This window comes from Varroa jacobsoni, unplaced genomic scaffold, assembly GCF_002532875.2.
Source record: "Varroa jacobsoni isolate VJ856 unplaced genomic scaffold, vjacob_1.0 scaffold_1086, whole genome shotgun sequence".
Classification (NCBI taxonomy): Eukaryota; Metazoa; Arthropoda; class Arachnida; order Mesostigmata; family Varroidae; genus Varroa; species Varroa jacobsoni.
In genome coordinates, this window is record NW_019213988.1 from 281633 (window position 1) to 286723 (window position 5091).

Genomic DNA, 5091 nt, shown 5'->3' on the forward strand with positions numbered 1-5091 from the left:
ACGAACTGCGGCGCCTTCTGCTGCCGTTCAATGAAGTACTCGCTCCAGGAGCGCAGCAGGGCTGTCCGGGCTGCCCGCCCTCTCCGAAACAAGCAAACGGCAATAGCAGCTGACAACTCGAACCAGGTAATCAGTCAGGAGCGCTGAATAAATACTGTACATTGGACTCAGTGGGCATCGTTCACCCTGCAAAGCCTCGTCCGAGGAATAAGACACGGCGAGCGTTAATCGACGGAACTCTGAGACGCGAAATGTCGAGACACGGATTGAACTATCGAGGGCTGGGTAAAGAAGAAGACGTTTTTGAAAACCGAATAGAAGAATAATTAAGAATTGTTGATCACAGTGAATAAACAGTAAATGCTAGTACTATAATCGTAGTCAGATATATGTATCGTGTGGCCGAATGCATTGGTGTTTGTGGGATTAACCATAAAAAATATCGATTTTCAATGTAGAAGCGAAATCAATGTTTTAGTTGGCGTCAATAGAACTAAAGTGCGCTTGTTTTTTTTTCGAGAATAGCATAGATGCGAACAAGTTAGTCATATGCTGTACAAGAATGCACGTGAATACGTAAGTTTTACCGAACAGTAACGTCTAACTGCAATCTAGTGTTTACCAACTTTTTGGGTTTCAAGTTTAGTTGAAAAGAACAAACAATTAATTAGCTAATCTCCTACGATTACGAGTTTTTTTTTTAACAATTTTCTGAAACACAATAGCTGAAACAATGCGGCACAATTTTCGACAAGCTTGCTTCAACTTATTTTGCAAATATCGGGAGGTATCGGAGCAGATCATTTCCTTTACCGAAGTACACAAAAGAAATAATCTAAGTTTGATTGTATCCTGCTCTGTGATAGCCCATTATTTTCAATGAAGTTTACAAACCCGTTCGAACTGTTACTATAGGTAACTGCAAAAATTAACTCGTGAAAATGAGTTCAGATGAACGAGACCGAGCACCATATACAATCAATCTCAAGTTATCGATAGATAAATGGGTTAGTTGGTCGGCGACGAAATGTTTGAAGTCGTATGCGGACGTTGCATCAGATCATCCAGCTCACCAAGTTCGCAATGCTTAATTACATAGTCTCCAGTATTGAATGAAGGCTACAGTAGAAATATATAGATATATTTGTGTTGTTCCCACTGCGATGCAATCTTACTCGCGTACGAGAATAGTGCGGTCGATTGAATCCGATAAAAACACGCAGCAAATAGCATTGTGGATACGGCCTTTCAAGCTCGAACTTTGTTCGTGTACGCCATATGTGCCAATTTCCGAAATCCTATAGTATTTGTTAATTTCTTATCACCATCTGATTCGTTTACTCGACGTAGCTCACACTACATAACAACATTAGAACTTTGCCGTATTACCTTAATATTTAAGATTGTATAAATCCAGCGAGACTGATCCTTCCAGCCGTACTATTTGCGTCTTTTTTTTTTGTTAAAAAATAAGGGTGAGAAAGAATAATAATGTTATCTTGCATTTTACAGCATCGGTCCGTTGCGGAATTGGCTAAACTTAAAGCGACCTACCTAAAAATAGCCATTACAAAGCATGAGTTGGATTGAAATTAGAAAGGTAATTTTGAAACGTATGTCATTCATAACTTGCGAACTACTAATGATTAAGGTACTTGACAAATATAGGGCGGTTAAAGGATCTTCCACCCAATGACTCTTCTGCCACCCAACAGGATAGGTGGTACGGAAAGTCACATGCAACGAAGAATGATTAGAGCTATTTTAGCAAACCGTTCTTTGTTTCTTTTTATGAAGTCTCAAGCGGCCACTTCTATCGAACAGATTGCAATCGTTGGGTTCCGACTGTGACAACTCGAACGGATAACAGTACCAAATCACGTAGAAATGTACATCACTCACATTATATACGTCAGAACAAATCAAAATCGTAACGCCTAGCCCTAAAATGCGTGAAATATAAATGGTCATCATCACGGCCTCGCTCCGAAGCCTGCTTGTTCAGGCGTAAATAAAGGATCGGCTTCATCGACGGACTCAGGCTGTTTCTTTCTGAGGAGAAACAGTACAGTGCACCAAAACTGCCATATCGAAGCATCATCTCGATAAACTTCATACCCTGTCCTCAAAGGCACCGATGTGACCGAATGATGCTTCACTTAACAGAATCCTTTAGTTTGATCTCTATGAACTGATCAACAAGAGTCCAGCCTGCAAAGTGGATCTCGATGTTATATATCACTTTCTGACGGATTTCATCTGTACTCATCCCGTTCCCACACAGCTAAGCAGTTATTCATTTCCCATAATTAACGCCATCACCAAACACTGATTTTGTAATGATAATTCAGTCGATTAATAAGACTGATAAATCCCCAAAAAAAAAGCCATCCCGTCATCAGTTGGCAGTAGCTTTCGGTTGCCGTTAAATAACACGTACTCTACGCCACAACAGCATCTAGCAGAGTCCTCTTTGTAGCAATAGCGAAAATGATTTGTTCATAGAAGAGAATAGGTCGGCGTGAAATCTCGCAAAAGAAACCAACGAACCGTGCAATTACTTATATACGAGTTTCTCGAATTTTTGTTTGGAAAACTCCCGCATCTTTCTCTCGGTCGAAGTATTTTTCTGCGAGCATCCTCGCCATCGAACACCCAGAGGCTTCAGAAACAATAAGTCCTAATAATGTTATGTTCTCGTATTTTTATTACACACAAAAACATCTGCTGTTGTTGGATAAAGGTACAGACGCTCTTGGAGGACAATGCAGCCTGCTACGATATCCCATCGCTTTGTCAACTGAATCAGCCTTACTTCTGATATCAATACCATCTCCATGATAATTATATATTAGCATTGTTGTGATCATTACATTTAATGAAATAGCTATCTAAAGCTAGCATCAATGAATATATCGACCGTGCCATAGATAAAATGATGTAAATATGTGTGCGGCCATCTAAAATATTATTATAGATAACGAATTATTATTTCACTTTTAGCTTTTTCTTCTATCTAATCAGTTGCTGAATTGATAAAACTAACGAAACAATTAAAACCATTTTTCCACTGTGGGTTTAGTTTGTTTTGCTCATATAGAAAGAATACGTTTGCGCAAATAGCCTGAAACATTCATAATTCCTTATAGAATATTTATCTCTAAATTCCTTTTATAAAAATAACGTTCAAAAAACACATACATAAAATACGTTTAGCATTATCATTGCAGAATTGAGTATTTTATTGTAATAAATAATGTCATAGAATCTGTAACAATGCAATGAAATTTGTTAACTGATAGAAAATGGCCGATCTAAAAGCTATTTTTTCAATTGTTTGGAATGGCTTTCCAAAGTGAATTTTTGAGGAAAAGCAAAAGTTTGTGTTTATCTAAATCTGTTCGAAGATCGTGCGGAACGGAGATGTTGCCAAGGTTAGTAAAAAGACTTGAATATAATATTTTTCAGGAAGCTTATTCTCTTTTCTACTATACAAATGAAACTTTTACTCGTATCTCATAGCTGAAACGTGCCCTGAATAACAGAAACAAGTTACGAACCTTCTTATTTCAGCTGACCGAGCACCCGTACAGTTGTTTTTCAAGCTTCAAATGCTCTACCGTCTACCAATGTTCTTGATGATAACGTCCTTGACGCCATGCTTCATAAGCGTTAAATCGATAACCGCATTAAAATATCAACTGCGCGACTTCAAGCCCTCCTTAGCGTTTTCACCGAGCTAGTATCTTAGCGCCAAACGCTTTCTCTATGATGAGCATTGTAAAATAAATAGAGATAGCGAGTTTATTTCGTGAGGCCGAGTTTTTTACATCCACTAGTGCAGTTAAGCACTGTATTGGACAGATAGTTTCCACTGGCACAAAATGAGATCACGGTGATTGTTTAACTTTAAAAGGCAAATACGCCATCATTGCACGATCACACGAATTTCAAAGACAATTTAAAGTCATCTAAATTTTGTTCCAACATCTTCCTATCGTAAGCTCAATAATTTTTTTTTATAAAGAGCTATTTTATAATACAAGGCGTTGTCGCTGATTAATATGTGGAGGATTCTTTTTCACAAATGGCGGACTAAGTAAGCTATCGCAGTTACGAGAACCTTCACACATCGCGCGTCCCGTTCAGCTACCGACTACTTCTGAAGTCTCGCAATTTCATTCAGCGAATCTCTTAGTTGAATCATGAAGCGATAACAAGGAAGCAGATTATGCCACCTAGACCCTCATTGTCAAAAGACTCCGCCAGTGCAGACAGATTTTCGTGACCCCAGTGAGAGGAGCGATTTCGGCGAGGGAGGGTATTCAGCTTCATTTAAGCCATGGTGTGGTCATGGGGTGCTGTTGTCACTCAGTAGTTCCCATGAATCATTTCAGACAAAATAATACGCAACGTGCCCCTTTTGATGATGGAAAATGACTTGCGTGATCCGTTCAATTTTAATGGAGCAGAGAGTCCAAGATTTCCTGATGGTGACAGTAGCAATTCGACAGGAAGCGCTCTCATTAACCCATTTGATCACTTCGAGCTTGATCTGGATATCGGTGACTACGAAGGCTTCGACACAGAGACCGCTGAACTGAGACGTTCTAATAGGATTGAAAGCCCGGAAGCTGATCAACAACAGTGCGGTCGAAATGAGCCGTCAGAAGAGAGCAGAAATCAACAAGCCGTTGAGACGGTTATCGCTGACTTGCTTAATTGGAGCTTGAACATGGGTGCAGATTCTGTTGTTGGTCTTAATGGGGACGACGGCAGAGCGGAGTCTGTTCATGAGTTGGACGACGCTATACACAGCCCAGAACATCGAGAGCAAGAGTGGACCCAAGGCGATTCTATACTCGGTGATGTCAGGTTTTACAGACAAACCCGCGACAATGAGACGCCAAGCTGGAGGTTTTTACATACCCATCAATATGGATCCGATGGTGAAACTGTAGAGGATGAGTCCCAGTCGGAGTCTGATGTTGGTAACACTACACTCGCAGGAGAGCAGTCGCCTATAGACCTTGTGCCTTTGCCATTAGAGGGACGATTTGAGGACATCGTACACTCGTCGGATAGGTACCC

General features: G+C 40.1%; 1 long non-coding RNA gene across 1 annotated transcript; it reads left to right on the plus strand.

The window, feature by feature from the left end:
• Window positions 1-482: 482 nt before the first annotated feature.
• On the plus strand, window positions 483-3807 carry LOC111266476 (uncharacterized). Its single transcript, XR_002684120.2, has 3 exons — window positions 483-576; window positions 1513-1600; window positions 3574-3807. It is a non-coding gene; the product is annotated as an uncharacterized LOC111266476 (long non-coding RNA).
• The last annotated feature ends 1284 nt before the right edge of the window (window positions 3808-5091 follow it).